The following is a 27,303-nucleotide window of genomic DNA, read 5'->3' on the forward strand; positions in this document are numbered from 1 at the left end:
TCTAGAGCCGCATGCGGCTCTTTAGCGCCGCCCTAGTGGCTCTCTGGAGATTTTTCAAAAATGTATGAAGAATGGAAAAAGATGAGGGGGAAAAAAAATCTATTTTTTTGTTTTAGTATGGTTTCTGTAGGAGGACAAACATGACACAAACCTCCCTAATTGTTATAAATCACACTGTTTATATTAAACATGCTTCACTGATTCGAGTATTTGGCGAGCGCCGTTTTGTCCTACTAATTTTGGCGGTCCCTGAACTCGCCGTATAGTTTGTTTACATGTATAACTTTCTCCGACTTTCTAGGACGCGTTTTATGCCACTTCTTTTTCTGTCTCATTTTGTCCACCACACTTTTAACGTTGTGCGTGAAGGCACAAAGGTGAGTTTTGTTGATGTTATTGACTTGTGTGGAGTGCTAATCAGACATATTTGGTCACTGCATGACTGCAAGCTAATCGATGCTAACATGCTATTTAGGCTAGCGATATGTACATATTGCATCATTATGCCTCATTTGTAGCTATATTTGAGGTCATTTAGTTTCCTTTAAGTCCTCTTAATTAAATGTATATCTCATGACACATGTAATATGGCTTTTAATTTTTTGCGGCTCCAGACAGATTTGTTTTTGTATTTGTGGTCCAATATGGCTCTTTCAACATTTTGGGTTGCCAACCCCTGAGTTAGGCAAAGGTCTTTTTGTTGGAAACCCCGTAGATTCCGTTTCAGGGGCACGAGTGAGTGGGTGTTAATATCGCCCTTGTGGCCATGCAGAGCTGGATAAGGATCAAGTTTTGACGATTTATAGAGTATTTATTTGGCTAAAAAGGTAAGTGTTTTTCTTTTCTTTTGTTTTCTAGACAAGGGATGTTAATGGAAAAGTGCACTATACTACTTAAATTGAAAGATGGAAAAAATGCTTTGCTAGCTAGACTACTGATGGCCCCAAAATAATATGTTTCATGAACGGGAATAAATGGTCTAGCACTAAGGACATTTAGTAGTACAACGGTGATTTTGTGTAATTATGGCATAATGTATTTAGCAGAGAAAAGGTTCCACTCGTGCGCGGAAAAAAGATGGGGGGGGGCGTGCGAAGGGTTCGGTCGGGCCTGTCAGTCAAACAAGAAGCTTAGCTCAGGGAGTGCGTGTTTGACGGTGAGGCTCGCCACCGGAGCAGAGACTGTGAACAACAGGTACCCTGGTTATAATCGACACCCGTGTAATATACATCAGTTGTGTTTTTATTCGAGTTTTAGTTTGCCACTGACATGAAGTCATGACCGTGGTTAAGCGTGGTGTCGTGTGCGTGGCCTCGTCAATGCCCAAGATGGCGGTCGCCGATAGCAATGACTGCTAAATGTAAAGCTGGTCACTTTCTGCGTGGGCCGAAACGAGGGTAATACATGTTTATAGCTATGTATGGTTAAGACATTGTGGTGATAACAACTGTGTGAATGATGAACCGGGTAAATATTTTCGGATACTGAATGAGCAGTGTGTATTGACGGAAGAGCTAAGCTAATTATTACCCCGCCAGAATGCTCTAGCCCAGGGGTCCCCAAACTACGGCCCGCGGGCCGGATCCGGCCCCCCAGCATCCAAAATCCGGCCCAAGGGAAGTCCCAAGTTAAAAAAAAAGTTTTTAATTTAATTTAAAATTATTATTATACATTTTTTTCCTAATCCATTTTCTACCGCTTGTTATTCTCGGTGTCTCCTAGCCGCTCAGGCAAATCATATTGTCTAAAAATTTATTTCCCCATCAATAATAATAATAATAATAATAATACCTGGGATTTATATAATGTGACAATGTTAAATGTTGATGAACATCAATGTTAATTGATGTTAAATGACAAAACGGATTAACTCGCTGGAATATAAAGACAATATATATATATATATATATACACAGCCCGGCCCCGGGCCAAAATGTTTTTAACCCAATGCGGCCCCCGAGTCAAAAAGTTTGGGGACCCCTGCTCTAGCCGTAGGCCGGGGATATCCCCCCCCCCCCCCCCCCCCCCCCCCCAGTTCAAAATGTGTTGTGGGTACTAGTGCTGCCGTGGTTAGTCGACTTGGAATACACACGGCGGGCGAGAGACAGACGTGAGCGTAATGTAGGCGTATCAATGAACACCGCCGCCGTTTATTTCACTATATTTTCAAGATAGTCGACCATGAAAAGGCCATTTTTTTTAGCCGATGAGTTGTCCTACTATTGACCGCCTATTTATTTTTGTTCTCCCGTCTCAAACGGCTCACTGTAATTCACTTCCACAAGTCTGTGCGCTGTGCGTGCCCTGCTGGAAAAGCAGATAAACTGAGAATAATAGAGTGTTAAGACACGTTAATACAATTATTCAGTCTGGAGTAATGGTCTAGTACTGAACTGTCATTTTCACGTTTTATGTAATTCATGTTTATGCATACCTGCACTTATGTTCAAGGGGGTGACACTACACTAAACACAGTATTTCCATAGCTAATATTACTTGCTAATACTTACCTGTAGGACCTGTTGAGTAAAGTTAACATGTATTTGAGTATTTACTATGAATATGTAGACAAAGTAACTGATATAATACTGAGTATGGTAAGAGTAGCATGTCTGTGTTGTCACGACTTGGTCCTTGGCGTGGATTGTTTTTCCGTGGTGCAAAGCAACTTAACTGGACATGACGTGCAGGTGAGGACATGTTTTAATATTTAAACTCAAAAGGCTCAAAAGGGTATAAACAAAAGGCGCTCACAGCGGAGGTAAAAAACTTGACTAGGAAAACAAAAGGCGCGCACAATGGCGGAGAACTATGAACATTAAACAAAAACTTACGTGACAAGGAACTGTGAACATGGCATGAAGAAGCGTGATCATAAAGGGTGCAGAGCATAAATGTGGAGCATGAATGTGATGTCGCCAGGACGAACAACAGAAACAGAAAAGCTTATATAGTGACATGATAAGTGAAAACAGGTGCGTGACTAACCGTGAACAGGTGCGTGACATGACAATGTGAACCAGGTGAAACTAATGGTTGCTATGGTGACAAAGCAAGGGAGTGAAGACAAGAACTAAAAAGTGTCCAAAAACCAAGCAAAACAAAAACATGATCAACACAGACATGACAGAGCCCCCCCCCCCCCCCCTTACGGACAGATCCCAGATGTCCAAAACAAACAAAACAAGGCAGGATCGAGAGTCATGGGAGGGCGGGAGGGGGACATGGCCGTGGGTCGCCAGACCAGGTGTCCCCGAATCCACCGGGGCAGGATCAGGTGGCGGCAATGGTTCCTCATCGCTTGTTAGATTAGCTCAAATACTGGTAGTCTATTGGTAGCCTGCCTTCGCCAACAGTCAGAAGATAAACTTTGCAACTCTATTTGGGGTGGGGTGGCGAAGTTGGTAGAGTGGCCGTGCCAGCAATCGGAGGGTTGCTGGTTACTGGGGTTCAATCCCCACCTTCTACCATCCTAGTCACGTCCGTTGTGTCCTTGGGCAAGACACTTCACCCTTGCTCCTGATGGGTGCTGGTTAGCGCCTTGCATGGCAGCTCCCGCCATCAGTGTGTGAATGTGTGTGTGAATGGGTGAATGTGGAAATACTGTCAAAGTGCTTTGAGTACCTAGAAGGTAGAAAAGCGCTATACAAGTATAACCCATTTATCATTTATTTATTCCGACTACATGGTGTTAGCTTTAAGTTGCAGAAGAGAAGACGACGTTGCTGATGAATGTCTGTTGAATATAAACTAAATTCACCCTGGCTCACAGCTAGCACTTCCAATTGACTGCTGGTTTTTGAGCTAAGCTTACTTGCGATGAACAACCTTCGCCTATTCCTTCAAAAATGCACGAACAGTTAAAATGAAGGATTTCTGTTTCCTTGTCTTGAACCGGAGAGTGGGGCAACAAGCTAAAAAAACGATTACTATTTTAACATTTTGAGTAGGATCTCATAGCTGATGACAAAGATTTTATGCATAATACACTTTGTGTAGATTTCATTTTGTGCCCAGAGATGTTTTTTAATGCCCAAATGTCATATTCTTTAGCCAATGCATATAACCATAAAGAAAAGTTCCTGCCCCAATTTTTTAAAAAATATTTAATGGTTAATGTTCTGCCTTCAATTAATTTGAAAGTAATTTAATTTTTTTCCCCATTTTTTTGAACATTGTAAAATTGTAATCGTTCCCAGAAGATCCATACCAGTCGGGCCCTAATTAGATCCTTTTGTTCGACCTAACACTCAATCATGCATCTGTTACTATTCCTCAGAAAACTGGCCTGAAGAAAGAGTGCTCAGAGGCGTGTCTATTGGCATCCTTACAATCCTTGAAGAAGATGATCCTGCTGTATCACCCAACGTACGGGACTGGGCTGTTGGGTTGGAAGGTTCCATCGTGCTACATGACCTGCCAGACCTCGGTACCGCCTTTGCATACCTCTTTGGCCTACTGTATGTGTCAGAGGCCTTGAGTGAGATTCGGACCGAGAAAGCGACAATTTCCCCATTAATTTGAGCGAGGATGAAAGATTTGTGGATGAGTAAAGTGCAAGTGAAGGACTAGTGGGGAGTGGAAGCGATTCAGATAGGGAAGATGCTGTGAGAGGCGGGTGGGACCTGATATTCAGCTGGGAATGACTACAACAGTAAATAAACACAAGACATATATATACTCTATTAGCCACAACACAACCAGGCTTATATTTAATATGCCACAAATTAATCCTGCATAAAAACACCTGCGTGTTTGTTACGCTAGCTCCTAGCTCCTCTGCTAGCTCCTAGCTCCATAGAACACGCCAATACAATTCAAACACCTGATCAACACACACAATCACTCAGCCCAAAAGACCGTTCACCTAACCCAAGGTTCATAAAGCTTATATATTTTTAAAAAGTTACGTACATACGCAAAAAAAAGTTGCGCACATACGGTCAAGCGATCAAATGTTTAGAAGCCAAAGCTGCATACTCACAGTAGCACGTCTGCGTCTTTGTCATCCAAATCAAAGTAATCCTGGTAAGAGTCTGTGTTGTCCCAGTTCTCTACAGGCGTCTGTGTATTGAAGTCAAAAGTCCTCCTGGTTAGAGTCTCTGTTATCCGAGTTCTTCCATCTTGACTGCATCTTCCGGGAATGTAAACAAAGAAGCGCCGGCTGTGTACTGTTGTTGCTGACTATGTTCGAAAAATACGTCCATTTCGCACCGACAACTTTCTTCTTTGCTTGCTCAGCTTCCTTCTCCATAATGCAATGAACATGATTGCAACAGATTCACGAACACAGATGTCCAGAATACTGTGGAATTATGAAATGAAAACAGAGCTTTTTCGTATTGGCTTCAATGTGGAAGGCATACCCGTGTTCGCCGGTCTACGTCACGCGCATACGTCATCCTCAGAGGCGTTTCGAACCGGAAGTTTAGCGGCAAATTTAAAATGTCACTTTATAAGTTAACCCGGCCGTATTGGCATGTGTTATAATGTTAAGATTTCATCATTGATATATAAACTATCAGACTGTGTGGTCGGTAGTAGTGGCTTTCAGTAGGCCTTTAAGTGGGATTCACAAAATACCATCATGCTACATAACCCGCCAGACCTCGGTACTGCCTTTGCATACCTCTTTGGCCTACTGTGTGCCATAAACATTGATTATCCAAAGGAGATGAAGTACACATATGAAGCCATTCAGATGATCTTTTTCAAGCTTGGCTCTGTGCTCAAGTCTCCTCTGCCTCTGAAATAGAGATTCTTTAAAAAAAAAGAAAATAAAGAATCGTTAATCTATTTCAGAGGCAGAGGGGACTTGAGCACAGAGCCAAGCTTGAAAAAGATCATCTGAATGGCTTCATATGTGTACTTCATCTCCTTCGGATAATCAATGTTTATGGCATACAGTAGGCCAAAGAGGTATGCAAATGTATATGTATGTAGCATAATGGTATTTTGTGAATCTTAAATGTAGATATATATTTTTTCTTTACATTTAAGTGAGGTTTACAAGAGGTGCATATTCACTGTCAACTGATCAAGTTTGTCAACTGTTCTAATTTACAAAACACATTTTCTCTATGATGATAATTCTATCATCAAATCATTACACAATTATATTGCCTGGCTGCTGTAAAAACATGTATTTCTTAGCTTTTAACTTCAGTGTTACAGGGATCCCATTTTACTGTTAGGGAAGTGTTTTATTCACTTTAAAGAAAATACCTGGGAAAGTGTCAAGGTCTCTGACACACCCAATTTAACCCTTATGTTAAACATGTTTGAATGAGAAATAAACAAGGTTTTAGATCTATTTTGATGTGTGCTCTTTATTTTATTTATTCATTCAGCATTTCTTAAAAACATTTACAGCAACATAAATGTTACTTGACTTGTAAAGGAAGTTTTCTAACTGAAGTAACAAGAATTTCCGAGTTTGCTGAAGGTAAAAATACATGGAATTGAAGCATGAACTTTATTGTTGGTCCGATGTAAATATCATAATTAGGTGAACAAGATCGAGTTGGCATAACTCTTATCTAATCTTGGAAATCTTAGTTAAGTCAACAACAGTAGTCAAAGTTCAACAAGAATATATGAGTTTGCTGAAGGTAAAAATACATGGAATTGAAGCATGAATTTTATTGTTGGTCCCACAAAAATATCATAATTAGGTGAACAAGAAGATCCGAGTTGACATAACTCTTATCTCAACTTGTAAATCTTAGTTAAGTCAACAATAGTAGTCAAAAGTTGAGAAAACGCAAAAATCTGGTTGCATCATATTGCCTTGAAAATGTGCGTTTTCTCAACTTGTTTTTTTTTTACAGTGTGCTGTCTCTGCATCTTGGGGTTCGTCACCTACAAACTTTGACAATAATTCTGTAACAAAATGTGGACAAAGTGAAGCGCTGTGAATACTTTTGCATATTTTTTTTTTTTTTTTAAAACAACATTTTTTACATTGTATTGGGGTATTGTGTGTAAAACTCTGAGAGCAAACATTTTGGTTTTTTTTTGCCATTTTGGAATATGCTGTAACAAAATGTGGAAAAAGTGAAGCGCTGTGAATACTTTTGTATATTTGTTGTTTTTTTTGTTGCCATTTTGGAATAATGTTGTAACAAAATGTGTAAAAAAGTGAAGCGCTGTAAATACTTTTGTATATTTCATTTTCTTAAAAACAAAAATGGTCACTTTGTCATTATGGGGTATTGTGTGTAGAATTTTGAGCGCAAAAATTATATTTTCTTCCATTTTGGAATAATGCTCTAACAAAATGTGGAAAAAGTGAAGCGCCGTGAATACTTTTGTGTATTTGATTTTTTTTTTTTAATCAAAAATGTTCACATTGTCATTATGGGGTATTGTGTGTAGAATTTTGAGGGCAGAATTTTTTTTTTTTTGCTGTTTTGAAATAATGCCTTAACAAAATGTCGAAAAAGTGAAGCGCCGTGAATACTTTTGTATACATTTTTTTTTTTTCAAACAAAAATGTTCACATTGTCATTATGGGGTATTGTATGTAGAATTTTGAGGGCAAACTTTTTTGTTGTTGTTGCAGTTTTGGAATAATGCTGTAACAAAATGTGGACACAGTGAAGCGCTGTGAATACTTTTGCATATATATATATATATTTTTTAAAACAACATTTTTTACATCGTATTGGGGTATTGTGTGTAAAACTCTGAGAGCAAACATTTTGGATTTTTTGGCCATTTTGGAATAATGCTGTAACAAAATGTGGAAAAAGTGAAGCGCTGTGAATACTTTTGTATATTTGTTGTTTTTTTTGTTGCCATTTTGGAATAATGTTGTAACAAAATGTGGAAAAAAGTGAAGCGCTGTAAATACTTTTGTATATTTCATTTTCTTAAAAACAAAAATGGTCACTTTGTCATTATGGGGTATTGTGTGTAGAATTTTGAGCGCAAAAATTATATTTTCTTCCATTTTGGAATAATGCTCTAACAAAATGTGGAAAAAGTGAAGCGCCGTGAATACTTTTGTGTATTTGATTTTTTTTTTTTTAATCAAAAATGTTCACATTGTCATTATGGGGTATTGTGTGTAGAATTTTGGGGGCAAAAATTATTTTTTTTGCTGTTTTGAAATAATGGCTTAACAAAATGTCGAAAAAGTGAAGCGCCGTGAATACTTTTGTATAAACATATTTTTTTTCAAACAAAAATGTTCACATTGTCATTATGGGGTATTGTATGTAGAATTTTGAGGGCAAACTTTTTTTTTTTTGTTGCAGTTTTGGAATAATGCTGTAACAAAATGTGGACACAGTGAAGCGCTGTGAATACTTTTGCATATTTGTTGTTTTTTTTAAAACACAATTTTTTACATTGTATTGGGGTATTGTGTGTAAAACTGAGAGCAAACATTTTGGGTTTTTTGGCCATTTTGGAATAATGTTGTAACAAAATGTGGAAAAAGTGAAGCGCTGTGATTACTTTTGTATATTTGATTTTTTTTAAACAAAAATGTTCACATCGTCATTATGGGGTATTGTATGTAGAATTTTGAGGGCAATTTTTTTTTTTTTTTTTCCATTTTGGAATAATGCTATAACGTACTGTGGAAAAAGTGAAGCGCTGTGAATACTTTTGTATATATATATTTTTTTTTAAACAAAAATTTTCACATTGTAATTATGGGGTATTGTTTGTAGAATTTTGAGGGGACTTTTCTTTTTTTTCTTTTGCCATTTTGGAATAATGCTGTAACGAAATGTTGAAAAAGTGAAGCGCTGCGAATACTTTTGTATATATAATTTTTTAAATTAAATGTTCACATTGTCATTATGGGGTATTGTGTGTAGAATTTTGAGGGCAAAACATATATATTTTTTTACCATTTTGGAATGATGCTGTAACAAAACGTGGAAAAAGTGAAGTACTGTGAATACTTTTGCATATTAGATTTTTTTAAACACAAAAATGTTTACATTGTCATTATGGGGTATTGTGTGTAGAATTTTGAGCGCAAAAATTATATTTTCTTCCATTTGTGAATAATGCTGTAACAAAATGTGGAAAACGTGAAGCGCTGTGAATACTTTTGTATATTTGTTTCTTTTTAAAAACAACAATTTTCACATTGTCATTATGGGGTATTGTGTGTAGAATTTTGAGGGCAAAATGTTTTTGTTTTTTTGCCATTTTGGAATAATGTTTTAACGAAATGTGGAAAAAGTGAAGCGCTGTGAATACTTTTGTATATTTGTTTTTTCAAAAACAAAAATGTCCACATTGGCCTTATGGGGTATTGTGTGGAGAATTTTGAGGGGAAAAAAAAAAAAAAAAAAATTTTAAATTATTTTTTTGTTGTTGTTGGTTTTTTGTTGCCATTTTGGAATAATGCTGTAACAAAATGTGGACACAGTGAAGCGCTGTGAATACTTTTGCATATTTGTTGTTTTTTTTTAAAACAAAATTTTTTACATTGTATTGGGGTATTGTGTGTAAAACTGAGAGCAAACATTTTGGGGTTTTTGGCCATTTTGGAATAATGCTGTAACAAAATGTGGAAAAAGTGAAGCGCTGTGAATACTTTTGTATATTTGATTTTTTTTAAACAAAAATGTTCACATCGTCATTATGGGGTATTGTGTGTAGAATTTTGAGGGCAATTTTTTTTTTTTTTTGCCATTTTGGAATAATGCTATAACGTACTGTGGAAAAAGTGAAGCGCTGTGAATACTTTTGTATATTTATATATATATATATATTTTTTTTTAATTTTCACATTGTAATTATGGGGTATTGTTTGTAGAATTTTGAGGGCACTTTTCTTTTTTTTCTTTTGCCATTTTGGAATAATGCTGTAACGAAATGTTGAAAAAGTGAAGCGCTGCGAATACTTTTGTATGTATAATTTTTTTAATTAAATGTTCACATTGTCATTATGGGGTATTGTGTGTAGAATTTTGAGGGCAAAACATTTTTTTTTTTTTTACCATTTTGGAATGATGCTGTAACAAAACGTGGAAAAAGTGAAGTACTGTGAATACTTTTGCATATTAGATTTTTTTAAACACAAAAATGTTTACATTGTCATTATGGGGTATTGTGTGTAGAATTTTGAGCGCAAAAATTATATTTTCTTCCATTTGTGAATAATGCTGTAACAAAATGTGGAAAACGTGAAGCGCTGTGAATACTTTTGTATATTTGTTTCTTTTTAAAAACAACAATTTTCACATTGTCATTATGGGGTACTGTGTGTAGAATTTTGAGGGCAAAATGTTTTTGTTTTTTTGCCATTTTGGAATAATGCTTTAACGAAATGTGGAAAAAGTGAAGCGCTGTGAATACTTTTGTTTATTTGTTGTTTTCTTTGTTGCCATTTTGGGATAATGCTTTAACGAAATGTGGAAAAAGTGAAGCGCTGTGAATACTTTTGTATATTTGTTTTTTCAAAAACAAAAATGTTCCCATTGGCCTTATGGGGTATTGTGTGGAGAATTTTGAGGGGGAAAAAAATAAAAATGTTTTTAAATTATTTTTTGTTGTTGTTGGTTTTTTGTTGCCATTTTGGAATAATGCTGTAACAAAATGTGGAAAAAGTGAAGCACTATGAATAATTGTGTGTATTTGATTTTTTTGTATTTTTTAAAAAAAATGTTCACATTGTCATTACGGGGTATTGTGTGTAGAATTTTGAGGGGGGGGTATTTGATTTTTTTCTATTTTTTAAAAAAAATGTTCACATTGTCATTACGGGGTATTGTGTGTAGAAATTTGAGGGGGGGTAATGAAAGGATGCACTGTATTTACAGACGTATTCAAAGATAAGAATACTAAATCTTTAAGGATGGACATTTGACATTTTTTTCACAAGATAAAAAAAATAAATCCATAATAAAAATGTTTAACATTAACGCCGATTCAAATGCGATGGTTTGTTTGGAACAACAGTGCCCCTAGTGGTCGCAGCTCAGCAGTGCGCTTAAGTTTGCCAGTACATTCAATACAAATACTGTAGATTGAAAGCTAAGTAAAAACTGCTTTAAAAAGTACATTATATATATTAATAACTTACATTTATCTATAACAATAAATGCTCTTATAATTATCAGGGATTTAATTTGCCACAGCTGTGTTTTTTAATCAAGTTATAACAAAAAAAAAAAAAAAGGTCCAATCTGCGAAGAGATGTCTTTGTTTACTTCTAAATAATTCAATATTTCAATGAATGTTCATTAAACAGCTGCACATATTTATTGAAAGTGTGTTATTGTAAAATGATGCATTTTATTCAGCATTATTTCTTCTCTTATTTTTCTTCTCCTCAGACCCCCCACTGAGAGGCGGTCAACGAGGGATTTGAAGGACGCGTGGACTGCGGGCTGAATGGCCGCCCGGCTGAGAGCGGCGAGGAGGGAAAGTTCATTATCTCGCTGAAAAGGGAACCGATGGCTTTGGCCGTCGCCGTGGCAACGAGCCTGTCTTTTGCCGTCAGCCCCATGATAAGGTACTCCAGCGCATTCAGCGCCATTATTGCCAGGTGAGAGAGGAAATATTGCCTCGCATTGATAACACATGGCGTTCATCAAGAACCCAGACCCTCCCCCCTGACTCTTGTGACCTTTGAAGAGATGCGATTACGGCTGTGAGGAGCCTTCTTGTGGGAGGACTCGTGCATACGAGGTGCGTTGTGGTGGGAGGACTCGTGCGTACAAGTAGTGTTGTCATGGAAGGACTCGTGCGTACTAGGTGCGTTGTCGTGGGAGGACTCGTGCGTACTAGGAGCGTTGTTAGGGGAGGACTCGTGCATTTGAGGAGCGTTGTCGTGGGAGGACTCGTGCGTACTAGGTGCGTTGTCGTGGGAGGACTCCTGCTTACTAGGTGCGTTGTCATGGGAGGACTCGTGCATACAATTAGTGTTGTCGTGGGAGGACTCGTGCGTACTAGGTGTGTTGTCGTGGGAGGACTCGTGCTTACTAGGTGCGTTGTCGTGGGAGGACTCGTGCATACAATTAGTGTTGTCGTGGGAGGACTCGTGCATACTAGGAGCGTTGTTAGGGGAGGACTCGTGCATTTGAGGAGCGTTGTCGTGGGAGGACTCGTGCGTACTAGGAGCGTTGTTAGGGGAGGACTCGTGCATTTGAGGAGCGTTGTCGTGGGAGGACTCGTGCGTACTAGGTGCGTTGTCGTGGGAGGACTCCTGCTTACTAGGTGCGTTGTCATGGGAGGACTCGTGCATACAATTAGTGTTGTCGTGGGAGGACTCGTGCGTACTAGGTGTGTTGTCGTGGGAGGACTCGTGCTTACTAGGTGCGTTGTCGTGGGAGGACTCGTGCATACAATTAGTGTTGTCGTGGGAGGACTCGTGCATACTAGGTGCGTTGTCGTGGGAGGACTCGTGCGTACTAGGTGCGTTGTCGTGGGAGGACTCCTGCTTACTAGGTGCGTTGTCATGGGAGGACTCGTGCATACAATTAGTGTTGTCGTGGGAGGACTCGTGCATACTAGGTGCGTTGTCGTGGGAGGACTCGTGCGTACTAGGTGCGTTGTCGTGGGAGGACTCGTGCGAACTAGGTGCGTTGTCGTGGGAGGACTCGTGCGTACGAGGAGCGTTGTTGTGGGAGGACTCGTGTGTAAGAGGAGCGTTGTCGTGGGAGGACTCGTGCGTACGAAGAGCGTTGTCGTGGGAAGACTCGTGCGTACTAGGTGTGTTGTCGTGGGAGGACTCGTGCTTACTAGGTGCGTTGTCGTGGGAGGACTCGGGCATACAATTAGTGTTGTCGTGGGAGGACTCGTGCGTACTAGGTGTGTTGTCGTGGGAGGACTCGTGCTTACTAGGTGCGTTGTCGTGGGAGGACTCGTGCATACAATTAGTGTTGTCGTGGGAGGACTCGTGCTTACTAGGTGCGTTGTCGTGGGAGGACTTGTGCATACAATTAGTGTTGTCGTGGGAGGACTCGTGCATACTAGGTGCGTTGTCGTGGGAGGACTCGTGCGTACTAGGTGCGTTGTCGTGGGAGGACTCGTACGAACTAGGTGCGTTGTCGTGGGAGGACTCGTGCGTACGAGGAGCGTTGTTGTGGGAGGACTCGTGTGTAAGAGGAGCGTTGTCGTGGGAGGACTCGTGCGTACGAAGAGCGTTGTCGTGGGAAGACTCGTGCGTACTAGGTGCGTTGTCGTGGGAGGACTCGTGCGAACTAGGTGCGTTGTCGTGGGAGGACTCGTGCGTACGAGGAGCGTTGTTGTGGGAGGACTCGTGTGTAAGAGGAGCGTTGTCGTGGGAGGACTCGTGCGTACGAAGAGCGTTGTCGTGGGAAGACTCGTGCGTACTAGGTGCGTGGTCGTGGGAGGACTCGTGCGTTTGAGGAGCGTTGTCGTGGGAGGACTCGTGCGTACTAGGTGCGTTGTCATGGGAGGACTCGTGCGTACGAGGAGCGTTGTTGTGGGAGGACTCGTGTGTAAGAGGAGCCTTGTCGTGGGAGGACTCGTGCGTACGAAGAGCGTTGACGTGGGAGGACTCGTGCGTACTAGGTGCGTTGTCGTGGGAGGACTCGTGCGTACGAAGAGCGTTGTCGTGGGAGGACTCGTGCGTACTAGGTGTGTTGTCGTGGGAGGACTCGTGCTTACTAGGTGCGTTGTCGTGGGAGGACTCGTGCATACAATTAGTGTTGTCGTGGGAGGACTCGTGCGTACTAGGTGTGTTGTCGTGGGAGGACTCGTGCTTACTAGGTGCGTTGTCGTGGGAGGACTCGTGCATACAATTAGTGTTGTCGTGGGAGGACTCGTGCTTACTAGGTGCGTTGTCGTGGGAGGACTTGTGCATACAATTAGTGTTGTCGTGGGAGGACTCGTGCATACTAGGTGCGTTGTCGTGGGAGGACTCGTGCGTACTAGGTGCGTTGTCGTGGGAGGACTCGTGCGAACTAGGTGCGTTGTCGTGGGAGGACTCGTGCGTACGAGGAGCGTTGTTGTGGGAGGACTCGTGTGTAAGAGGAGCGTTGTCGTGGGAGGACTCGTGCGTACGAAGAGCGTTGTCGTGGGAAGACTCGTGCGTACTAGGTGCGTGGTCGTGGGAGGACTCGTGCGTTTGAGGAGCGTTGTCGTGGGAGGACTCGTGTGTACGAAGAGCGTTGTCGTGGGAGGACTCGTGCGTACGAGGAGCGTTGTTGTGGGAGGACTCGTGTGTAAGAGGAGCCTTGTCGTGGGAGGACTCGTGCGTACGAAGAGCGTTGACGTGGGAGGACTCGTGCGTACTAGGTGCGTTGTCGTGGGAGGACTCGTGCGTACGAAGAGCGTTGTCGTGGGAGGACTCGTGCGTACTAGGTGCGTTGTCGTGGGAGGACTCGTGCGTACTAGGTGCGTTGTCGTGGGAGGACATGTGCGTTTGAGGAGCGTTGTCGTTGTCGTGGGAGGACTCGTGCGTACTAGGTGCGTTGTCGTGGGAGGACTCGTGCGTTTGAGGAGCGTTGTCGTTGTCGTGGGAGGACTCGTGCGTACCAGAAGCGTTGTCGTGGGAGGACTCTTGCTTACTAGGGGCTTTGTCGTGGGAGGACTCGTGCGTTTGAGGAGTGTTGTCGTGGGAGGACTTGTGCGTTTGAGGAGCGTTGTCGTTGTCGTGGGAGGACTCGTGCGTACTAGGTGCGTTGTCGTGGGAGGACTCGTGCGTACTAGGTGCGTTGTCGTGGGAGGACTCGTGCGTTTGAGGAGCGTTGTCGTTGTCGTGGGAGGACTCGTGCGTACCAGAAGCGTTGTCGTGGGAGGACTCTTGCGTACTAGGTGCTTTGTCGTGGGAGGACTCGTGCGTTTGAGGAGTGTTGTCGTGGGAGGACTCGTGCGTACAATTAGTGTTGTCGTGGGAGGTGGAAGCAGAACTCAATCAGTATAATTATATAGATGACCTACATGTGAATAATATAAATACAGTCTATTATACAGCATTATTCACATGTGAATAACATAAATACAGTCTATTATACAGCATAATTGTCATGTGAATAATATAAATACAGTCTATTATACAGCATTATTCACATGTGAATAATATAAATACAGTCTATTATACAGCATTATTCACGTATTCTTGTGGGAGGACTCGTGCATACGAGGTGCGTTGTGGTGGGAGGACTTGTGCGTACAAGTAGTGTTGTCATGGAAGGACTCGTGCGTACGAGTAGCGTTGTCATGGAAGGACTCGTGCGTACGAGTAGCGTTGTCGTGGGAGGACTCGTGCGTACTAGGAGCGTTGTTAGGGGAGGACTCGTGCGTTTGAGGAGCGTTGTCGTGGGAGGACTCGTGCGTACTAGGTGCGTTGTCGTGGGAGGACTCGTGCTTACTAGGTGCGTTGTCATGGGAGGACTCGTGCGTACGAGGAGCGTTGTTGTGGGAGGACTCGTGTGTAAGAGGTGCGTTGTCGTGGGAGGACTCGTGCGTACGAGGAGCGTTGTCGTGGGAGGACTCGTGCGTACTAGGTGCGTTGTCGTGGGAGGACTCGTGCGAACTAGGTGCGTTGTCGTGGGAGGACTCGTGCGTACGAGGAGCGTTGTTGTGGGAGGACTCGTGTGTAAGAGGAGCGTTGTCGTGGGAGGACTCGTGCGTACGAAGAGCGTTGTCGTGGGAAGACTCGTGCGTACTAGGTGCGTTGTCGTGGGAGGACTCGTGCGTTTGAGGAGCGTTGTCGTGGGAGGACTCGTGTGTACGAAGAGCGTTGTCGTGGGAGGACTCGTAGGTACTAGGTGCGTTGTCATGGGAGGACTCGTGCGTACTAGGTGCGTTGTCGTGGGAGGACTCGTGCGTACGAGGAGCGTTGTTGTGGGAGGACTCGTGTGTAAGAGGAGCCTTGTCGTGGGAGGACTCGTGCGTACGAAGAGCGTTGACGTGGGAGGACTCGTGCGTACTAGGTGCGTTGTCGTGGGAGGACTCGTGCGTACGAAGACTGTTGTCGTGGGAGGACTTGTGCGTACTAGGTGCGTTGTCGTGGGAGGACTTGTGCGTTTGAGGAGCGTTGTCGTGGGAGGACTCGTGCGAACTAGGTGCGTTGTCGTGGGAGGACTCGTGCGTACGAGGAGCGTTGTTGTGGGAGGACTCGTGTGTAAGAGGAGCGTTGTCGTGGGAGGACTCGTGCGTACGAAGAGCGTTGTCGTGGGAAGACTCGTGCGTACTAGGTGCGTTGTCGTGGGAGGACTCGTGCGTTTGAGGAGCGTTGTCGTGGGAGGACTCGTGTGTACGAAGAGCGTTGTCGTGGGAGGACTCGTGCGTACTAGGTGCGTTGTCATGGGAGGACTCGTGCATACTAGGTGCGTTGTCGTGGGAGGACTCGTGCGTACGAGGAGCGTTGTTGTGGGAGGACTCGTGTGTAAGAGGAGCCTTGTCGTGGGAGGACTCGTGCGTACGAAGAGCGTTGACGTGGGAGGACTCGTGCGTACTAGGTGCGTTGTCGTGGGAGGACTCGTGCGTACGAAGACTGTTGTCGTGGGAGGACTTGTGCGTACTAGGTGCGTTGTCGTGGGAGGACTTGTGCGTTTGAGGAGCGTTGTCGTTGTCGTGGGAGGACTCGTGCGTACTAGGTGCGTTGTCGTGGGAGGACTCGTGCGTACTAGGTGCGTTGTCGTGGGAGGACTCGTGCGTTTGAGGAGCGTTGTCGTTGTCGTGGGAGGACTCGTGCGTACCAGAAGCGTTGTCGTGGGAGGACTCTTGCGTACTAGGTGCTTTGTCGTGGGAGGACTCGTGCGTTTGAGGAGTGTTGTCGTGGGAGGACTCGTGCGAGCTAGGTGCCTTGTCGTGGGAGGACTCGTGCGTACAATTAGTGTTGTCGTGGGAGGTGGAAGCAGAACTCAATCAGTATAATTATATAGATGACCTACATATGAATAATATAAATACAGTCTATTATACAGCATTATTCACATGTGAATAACATAAATACAGTCTATTATACAGCATAATTCTCATGTGAATAATATAAATACAGTCTATTATACAGCATTATTCACATGTGAATAATATAGATACAGTCTATTATACAGCATTATTCACATGTGAATAATATAAATACAGTCTATCATACAACATTATTCACATGTGAATAACATAAATACAGTCCATTATACAGCATTATTCACATGTGAATAATATAAATACAGTCTATTATACAGCATTATTCACATGTGAATAACATAAATACAGTCCATTATACAGCATTATTCTCATGTGAATAATATAAATACAGTCTATTATACAGCATTATTCACTTGTGAATAATATAAATACAGTCTATTATACAGCATTATTCACATGTGAATAATATAAATACAGTCTATTATACAGCATTATTCACATGTGAATAATATAAATACAGTCTATTATACAGCATTATTCACTTGTGAATAATATAAATACAGTCTATTATACAGCATTATTCACTTGTGAATAATATAAATACAGTCTATTATACAGCATTATTCACATGTGAATAATATAAATACAGTCTATTATACAGCATTATTCACTTGTGAATAATATAAATACAGTCTATTATACAGAATTATTCACTTTGAATAATATAAATACAGTCTATTATACAGCATTATTCACATGTGAATAATATAAATACAGTCTATTATACAGCCTTATTCACGTGTGAATAATATGAATACAGTCAATCATACAACATTATTCACATGTGAATAACATAAATACAGTCTATTATACAGCATAATTCTCATGTGAATAATATATATACAGTCTATTATACAGCATTATTCACATGTGAATAATATAAATACAGTCTATTATACAGCATTATTCACATGTGAATAACATAAATACAGTCTATAAAACAGCATTATTCACATGTGAATAACATAAATATAGTCTATTATACAGCATAATTCACATGTGATTAATATACATACAGTCTATTATACAGCATTATTCACATGTGAATAACATAAATATAGTCTATTATACAGCATAATTCACATGTGAATAATATACATACAGTCTATTATACAGCATTATTCACATGTGAATAACATAAATATAGTCTATTATACAGCATAATTCACATGTGAATAATATACATACAGTCTATTATACAGCATTATTCACATGTGAATAACATAAATACAGTCTATTATACAGCATTATTCACATGTGAATAACATAAAAATAGTCTATTATACAGCATAATTCACATGTGGATAGTATACATACAGTCTATTATACAGCATTATTCACATGTGAATAATATAAATATAGTCTATTATACAGCATAATTCACATGTGAATAGTATACATACAGTCTATTATACAGCATTATTCACATGTGAATAACATAAATATAGTCTATTATACAGCATAATTCACATGTGAATAGTATACATACAGTCTATTATACAGCATTATTTACCTGTGAATAATATAAATACAGTCTATTATACATTTAAGTACAGTCAAAATGGAACGTATGCATTATATATGCATATGTTTAGATACAGTATATGCATAATATATCTGTTTCTTCAGCTGTGGTCCCTATAGGCCGCAGCGGTAGTCAGTTGTAATACACTTTTCCACCACTTGAGGCAGTAATGACAATATAAAACAAACAGAAGAAGTCAACACAAGCTTTGAACACACAAAAGTCTACTTTTGTGCCAAAGCACAATCTCCCACATGGTTAGCACCTCCTTCTGCCGCCAAGTCGGCCGCCGTCTCACAATGGCCGCTCGGCCTTGGCGGTGGACAAGTGGGGGGGTTTTAGTGTCAGCCTACACTATCCACACGCACAGGGACATGGTGTGTGTGTGTGCGTGTGTGTGTTCTTGTATTTCTACCCATCAAGAAGGAAAATAACCTTCCATATGAGGAGGTCCCGAAAAGGAGGGATTTTTCAAATTGACTGTGTGTCGCTTTTAAAAGTGCTCCCCCCCCTGGTCAACATATGAAATAACAAGTGTGTGTAAGTAAATTCAAATGCGCCCCCTTGGCCAAAATTAAAGGGAAACTTCGGTTTTTTTCAACCTGGGCCCTGTTTTCATAATTTTTTCTGTATATGTGAGTGCTGGATAAAACATTTTTTGAGGTCGCGCCAGTATTGAGCAGGGCAGGCAGCCTCCAGCCCAGCTAACGCTCGTACACAGGGCAACTGGCTCTCGTCAAAATTCGGCCTATAAACATGCATTTTTTTCACACTGACAGGCTCAGATAGTTACAATGAGTGTCCGACAACATACTAGAAAGGAGAAATTAACGTATGTCTCTACCTTTAGCTGGAGATCGCTGTTTGTTGTGAGCTGTGTCCAAATCTCACCACGCTACAAATCTCGTTCCGAAATCTCGCGATAACTCGCGACAAAACACCGGTGGAAAAACAGTTACCTGACTGAGGTGAAGAGAGATGACTGAAGTGATTTTCTGTTGGATTACCGAAGACTGTTATTTTAGTTTTATAGAAAAGTTTGTTTGTTTGTCTGTCATGGCTGAATTTTTGCCTGATGTGGACGATTTGATTTGTCGCGAGTTATCGCGAGATTTCGGAACGAGATTTGTAGCGTGGTGAGATTTGGACACAGCTCACAACAAACAGCGATCTCCAGCTAAAGGTAGAGACATACGTTAATTTCTCCTTTCTAGTATGTTGTCGGACACTCATTGTAACTATCTGAGCCTGTCAGTGTGAAAAAAATGCATGTTTATAGGCCGAATTTTGACGAGAGCCAGTTGCCCTGTGTACGAGCGTTAGCTGGGCTGGAGGCTGCCTGCCCTGCTCAATACTGGCGCGACCTCAAAAAATGTTTTATCCAGCACTCACATATACAGAAAAAATTATGAAAACAGGGCCCAGGTTGAAAAAAACCGAAGTTTCCCTTTAATAACAGAAATAAAATAAATATGTATATAGAGAGATACTGATTATTATCATTAATATTGCCGAAATTTTAAATTTTTCATATAAAATTGTGACTTCTGTACACTAAAATTATGACCCTTCTTAAAATGCCAACATTTTAAGCTGTTCTTGTAAATTTGCGACTGCTCATTCAAAACAAAAACAAAATTAACTCAAATCAGTCTTGTTCTCACAATGTGTCGACTTTTTTCCTCATAAAATTGGGAACAATTTCTCATATTCTTTCTGTTTCTGTAATATTGCAATGTTTTCTCGTAAAATTTCTACTTTTTAATGCAAAATGGTGAAATTTGTCATTTAAAATTCAGACGTTTATCACAATCTGGTCAACATATGAAATAACAAGTGTGTGTAAGAAATTGAAATGTGCCCCCTTTGGCCAAAATTATAAACTCAAATAAAATAAATGTATACATATAGAGAGATACTGTCATAACTGTGATAAGTAAAAAATGAAGATTAAAAACCAATTTCAAACAATTTAAAAAAAATAAAAATAACTAAAAGCAGTCTTTTTCTCACAATGTATCAACTTTTTTCCTCATAAAATTGAGAATAATTTCTCATATTCTTTCTGTTTCTGTAATATAGCAATGTTTTCTCGTAAAATTTCTACTTTTTTAATGTAAAATTATGACTTTTTAATGCAAATGGCGAAAATTGTCATATAAAATTCTGACTTTCATCACAATCTGGTCAACATATGAAATAACATGTGTGTGTAAGAAATTGAAATGTGCCCCCTTTGGACAAAATTATTAACTCAAATAAAATACATGTGTATATATATAGAGATACTGTCATAACTGTAATAAAAAAATAATGAAGATTAAAAACCAATTACAAACAATTTTTAAAAAATTATAATTAACTAAAAGCAGTCTTTTTCTCACAATGTGTCGACTCTTTTCCTCATAAAATTGGGAACAATTTCTCATATTCTTTCTGTTTCTGTAATGTTGCAATATTTTCTCGTAAAATTTCTTCTTTTTTATATAAAATGATTATTTTTTAATGCAAAATGGTGAAATTTGTCTTATAAAATCCAGACTTTTATCACAATATTGCCCATTTTTTTTGTTGTCTGTGTAAAATAGTGACATTTTTTTCAGTAAAATTATGACTTTTGTCATCATTTTTGCTGAGTAAAATTCCTATTATTATTGTAATATTGCCAAAATTCAAACGTTTTCTAATAAAATTGTGACTTTTGTACAGTAAAATTACGACTCCTTTCATAAAATTGCCAAAATTTGAAGCTTTTCTTGTAAATTTGCGACTATTCGAGTAAAATTCCAACTTTTATCTTAAAACTCCACAAATGTTCAGTTTTTCTTGTCAAAATTTGACTTGCGTTGAGTAAAATGACGACTTTTAATATAATACTACCAAAATCGTGAGATTGTGACCTTTTTCTTGTGAAATTTCAACTCATTTTTCACATAAGGACTATAAAAATGGGAGCCATTACCTCCCTGCTTGGCTCACAGCATCAAGGGTTGGAATTGGGGGTTAAATCACCAAAAGTGATTCCCGGGCGCGTCCGCCGCTGCTGCTCACCGCTCCCCTCACCTCCCAGGGGGCGATCAAGGGTGATAGGTCAAATGCAGAGAATAATTTCGCCACACCTCGTGTGTGTGTGACAATCATGGGTACTTTAAACTTTAAACAAGCTTTTTTTTAAATTTGCATAGTATGTATATATTATTAATGTTGTAAATACACATCTTTATATATCTAGGAAGGGTGGTCCTAAAGAGGTAGGCATTTTTCTCAGTTCTCAAGAAGGTAACAAATAATAATTGGTTTGTGTGTTTGTGTGTGTGTGTGCGTTCTTGTAATTCTGCCCTTCTTGAGACATCAAAAAGGAAAAGTAGCTTCCATATGAGGAGGTGTGAACAAGTGATGACATAAATCATGGTCCCAATAACATTGCATCTAATAGAGAATGTCTCATTAGCACCCCTGGTGGTGAAATCTATCAAAATGAGGGTGGTCCCAAAAAGGAGGGATTTTTCAAATTGACTGTGTGTCGGTTTTAAAAGTGCTCCCCCTCTGGTCAACATATGAAATAACAAGTGTATGTAAGAATTCCAAACGCGTCCCCGTTGGCCAAAATTAATAACACAAATAAAATAAATATGTATAGAGAGAGATATTGTAATAACTTGAAGTAAAAAATTAAGTTTAAAAACAATTACAAACAAAACATTCAAAACAAAACAAAAATGAACTAAAATCTGTCTTTTTCTCACAATGTGTCGACTTTTTTATCATATAATTGGGAAATGTTTCTCATATTCTTTCTGTTTCTGTAATGTTGCAATATTTTCTCGTAAAATTTCTACTTTTTTATGTAAAATTAAGACTTTTAATTGCAAAATGGTGAAATTTGTAATTTAAAATTCTGACTTTTATCCCAATCTGGTCAACATATGAAATAACAAGTGTGTGTAAGAAATTGAAATGCGCCCCCTTCGGCCAAAATTATTAACTCAAATAAAATAAACATGTATATAGAGACATTCTGTAATAACTGTAATAAGTAAATAATGAAGATTAAAAACCAATTACAAACAATTAAAAAAAAAAAAAAATTAACTAAAAGCAAGCAGTCGACCCTGAAGGGAATAAGCGGTAGAAAATGGATGGATGGATGGACTGTTTCTGTAATGTTGCAGTATTTTCTCATAAAATTTCTACTTTTTTATGTTAAATTATTACTTTTTAATGCAAAATGGCGAAAATTTGTCATATAAAATTCTGAATTTTATCACATTATTGCCAATTTTTTTGTTGTCCTTGTAAAATAGTGACATTTTTTGAGTAAAAATGATGACTTTTGTCATCATTTTTGCTGAGTAAAATTCCGATTGTTATTATTAACATTGACAGCATTTTTAAGTTTTCTTATAAAATTGGGACTTTTGTACAGTAAAATTACAACTATTTTCATAAAATTGCCAAAATTTGAAGTTTTCTTGTAAATTTTCAGTTTTTCTTGTAAAATTTTGACTTACGTTGATATAATTTTAATATAATACTGCCAAAATCGGGAAATTGTGACCTTTTTCTTGTGAAATTCCAACTCATTTTTCACAACAAGCTTTTTTATATTTGCATAGTATGTATATATTATTAATGTTGTAAATACACATCTTTATATATCTAGAAAGGGTGGTCCAAAGAGGGAGGAATTTTTCTCAGGTCTCAAGAAGGTAACAAATACAATAATGTGTGTGTGTGTGTGTGTGTGTGTGTGTGTGTGTGTGTGTGTGTGTGTGTGTGTGTGTGTGTGTGTGTGTGTGTGTGTGTGTGTGTGTGTGTGTGTGTGTGCATTCTTTCTTGTATTTCTGTCTTTCTTGAGACATCAAAAAGGAAAAGTAGCTTCCATATGAGGAGGTGTGAACAAGTGATGACATAAATCATGGTCCCAATAACATTGCATCTAATAGAGAATGTCTCATTTGCACCCCTGGTGGTGAAATCTATTAAAATGGGGGTAGTCCCAAAAAGGAGCGATTTTTTTTTTTTTTTTTTTTCGGTTTTAAAAGTGCTCCCCCTCTGGTCAACATATGAAATGACAAGTGTGTGTAATAAATTGAAATGCGCCCCCTTTGGCCAAAATTAATAACACAAATAAAATAAATATGTATATAGAGACATACTGTAATAACTTGAAGTAAACAATTAAAAATAAAAACAATTACAAACAAAACATTTTAAAAATATGAAGCATAACTAAAAGTAGTCTTTTTCTCACAATGTGTCGACTTTTTTCCTCATAAAAATGGGAAATATTTCTCATATTCTTTCTGTTTCTGTAATTTTGCAATATTTTCTCTTAAAATTGTTACTTTCTCATGTAAAATTATTACTTTTTAATGTAAAATGGTGAAATTTGTCATATAAAATTCAGACTTTTATCACAATATTGCCCTTTTTTTTTTTTTTGTCCTTGTAAAATAGTGACGTTTTTTTAATAAAAATGTGACTTTTGTCATCATTTTTGCTGAGTAAAATTCCCATTGTTATTATTAACATTGACAGCATTTTTAAGTTTTCTTATAAAATTGGGACTTTTGTACAGTAAAATTACAACTATTTTCATAAAATTGCCAACATTTGAAGTTTTCTTGTAAATGTGCGACTGTTGGAGTAAAATTCCAAATTTTATCGTAATATTGCACAAATGTTCAGTTTTTCTTGTAAAATTTTGACTTACGTTGATATAATTTTAATATAATACTGCCAAAATCGGGAAATTGTGACCTTTTTCTTGGGAAATTCCAACTCATTTTTCACAACAAGCTTTTTTATATTTGCATAGTATGTATATATTATTAATGTTGTAAATACACATCTTTATATATCTAGAAAGGGTGGTCCTAAAGAGGGAGGCATTTTTCTCAGGTCTCAAGAAGGTAACAAATACAATAATGTGTGTGTGTGTGTGTGTGTGTGTGTGTGTGTGTGTGTGTGTGTGTGTGTGTGTGTGTGTGTGTGTGTGCATTCTTTCTTGTATTTCTGTCTTTCTTGAGACATCAAAAAGGAAAAGTAGCTTCTATATGAGGAGGTGTGAACAAATGATGACATAAATCATGGTCCCAATAACATTGCATCTAATAGAGAATGTCTCATTTGCACCCCTGGTGGTGAAATCTATTAAAATGAGGGTAGTCCCAAAAAGGAGCGATTTTTTTTTTTTTTTTTCGGTTTTAAAAGTGCTCCCCCTCTGGTCAACATATGAAATGACAAGTGTGTGTAATAAATTGAAATGCGCCCCCTTTGGCCAAAATTAATAACACAAATAAAATAAATATGTATATAGAGACATACTGTAATAACTTGAAGTAAACAATTAAAAATAAAAACAATTACAAACAAAACATTTTAAAAATATGAAGCATAACTAAAAGTAGTCTTTTTCTCACAGTGTCGACTTTTTTCCTCATAAAAATGGGAAATATTTCTCATATTCTTTCTGTTTCTGTAATGTTGCAATATTTTCTCTTAAAATTTTTACTTTCTCATGTAAAATTATTACTTTTTAATGTAAAATGGTGAAATTAGTCATATAAAATTCAGACTTTTATCACAATATTGCCAATTTTTTTTTTGTTGTCCTTGTAAAATAGTGACGTTTTTTGAATAAAAATGTGACTTTTGTCATCATTTTTGCTGAGTAAAATTCCCATTGTTATTATTAACATTGACAGCATTTTTAAGTTTTCTTATAAAATTGGGACTTTTGTACAGTAAAATTACAACTATTTTCATAAAATTGCCAACATTTGAAGTTTTCTTGTAAATGTGCGACTGTTGGAGTAAAATTCCAAATTTTATCGTAATATTGCACAAATGTTCAGTTTTTCTTGTAAAATTTTGACTTACGTTGATATATAGTTTTAATATAATACTGCCAAAATCGGGAAATTGTGACCTTTTTCTTGTGAAATTCCAACTCATTTTTCACAACAAGCTTTTTTTATATATTTGCATAGTATGTATATATTATTAATGTTGTAAATACACATCTTCATATATCTAGAAAGGGTGGTCCTAAAGAGGGAGGCATTTTTCTCAGGTCTCAAGAAGGTAACAAATACAATAATGTGTGTGTGTGTGTGTGTGTGTGTGTGTGTGTGTGTGTGTGTGTGTGTGTGTGCATTCTTTCTTGTATTTCTGTCTTTCTTGAGACATCAAAAAGGAAAAGTAGCTTCCATATGAGGAGGTGTGAACAAGTGATGACATAAATCATGGTCCCAATAACATTGCATCTAATAGAGAATGTCTCATTTGCACCCCTGGTGGTGAAATCTATTAAAATGAGGGTAGTCCCAAAAAGGAGCGATTTATTTTTATTTTTTTTTCGGTTTTAAAAGTGCTCCCCCTGTGGTCAACATATGAAATGACAAGTGTGTGTAATAAATTGAAATGCGCCCCCTTTGGCCAAAATTAATAACACAAATAAAATAAATATGTATATAGAGACATACTGTAATAACTTGAAGTAAACAATTAAAAATAAAAACAATTACAAACAAAACATTAAAAAAAAATGAAGCATAACTAAAAGTAGTCTTTTTCTCACAATGTGTCGACTTTTTTCCTCATAAAAATGGGAAATATTTCTCATATTCTTTCTGTTTCTGTAATGTTGCAATATTTTCTCTTAAAATTTTTACTTTCTCATGTAAAATTATTACTTTTTAATGTAAAATGGTGAAATTTGTCATATAAAAATTCAGACTTTTATCACAATATTGCCAATTTTTTTCTTGTTGTCCTTGTAAAATAGTGACGTTTTTTGAATAAAAATGTGACTTTTGTCATCATTTTTGCTGAGTAAAATTCCCATTGTTATTATTAACATTGACAGCATTTTTAAGTTTTCTTATAAAATTGGGACTTTTGTACAGTAAAATTACAACTATTTTCATAAAATTGCCAACATTTGAAGTTTTCTTGTAAATGTGCGACTGTTGGAGTAAAATTCCAAATTGTATCGTAATATTGCACAAATGTTCAGTTTTTCTTGTAAAATTTTGACTTACGTTGATATAATTTTAATATAATACTGCCAAAATCGGGAAATTGTGACCTTTTTCTTGTGAAATTCCAACTCATTTTTCACAACAAGCTTTTTTATATTTGCATAGTATGTATATATTATTAATGTTGTAAATACACATCTTTATATATCTAGAAAGGGTGGTCCAAAGAGGGAGGAATTTTTCTCAGGTCTCAAGAAGGTAACAAATACAATAATGTGTGTGTGTGTGTGTGTGTGTGTGTGTGTGTGTGTGTGTGTGTGTGTGTGTGTGTGTGTGTGTGTGTGTGTGTGTGTGTGTGTGTGTGCATTCTTTCTTGTATTTCTGTCTTTCTTGAGACATCAAAAAGGAAAAGTAGCTTCCATATGAGGAGGTGTGAACAAGTGATGACATAAATCATGGTCCCAATAACATTGCATCTAATAGAGAATGTCTCATTTGCACCCCTGGTGGTGAAATCTATTAAAATGAGGGTAGTCCCAAAAAGGAGCGATTTTTTTTTTTTTTTTTTTTTCGGTTTTAAAAGTGCTCCCCCTCTGGTCAACATATGAAATGACAAGTGTGTGTAATAAATTGAAATGCGCCCCCTTTGGCCAAAATTAATAACACAAATAAAATAAATATGTATATAGAGACATACTGTAATAACTTGAAGTAAACAATTAAAAATAAAAACAATTACAAACAAAACATTTTAAAAATATGAAGCATAACTAAAAGTAGTCTTTTTCTCACAATGTGTCGACTTTTTTCCTCATAAAAATGGGAAATATTTCTCATATTCTTTCTGTTTCTGTAATTTTGCAATATTTTCTCTTAAAATTGTTACTTTCTCATGTAAAATTATTACTTTTTAATGTA

The 27,303-nt window shown here is 38.1% G+C and overlaps 1 long non-coding RNA gene across 1 annotated transcript in view; it reads left to right on the plus strand.

The window, feature by feature from the left end:
- Nucleotides 1–726: 726 nt before the first annotated feature.
- LOC133647751 (uncharacterized) overlaps nt 727–27,303 on the plus strand; it is a 38,951-nt gene continuing 12,374 nt past the window's right edge. The window contains exons 1-3 of the long non-coding RNA XR_009825758.1: nt 727–827; nt 4,280–4,429; nt 11,307–11,485. This is a non-coding gene — a long non-coding RNA (uncharacterized LOC133647751). The remainder of the gene's footprint in view (nt 828–4,279; nt 4,430–11,306; nt 11,486–27,303) is intronic.

This window comes from Entelurus aequoreus, linkage group LG04, assembly GCF_033978785.1.
Source record: "Entelurus aequoreus isolate RoL-2023_Sb linkage group LG04, RoL_Eaeq_v1.1, whole genome shotgun sequence".
Classification (NCBI taxonomy): domain Eukaryota; kingdom Metazoa; phylum Chordata; class Actinopteri; order Syngnathiformes; family Syngnathidae; genus Entelurus; species Entelurus aequoreus.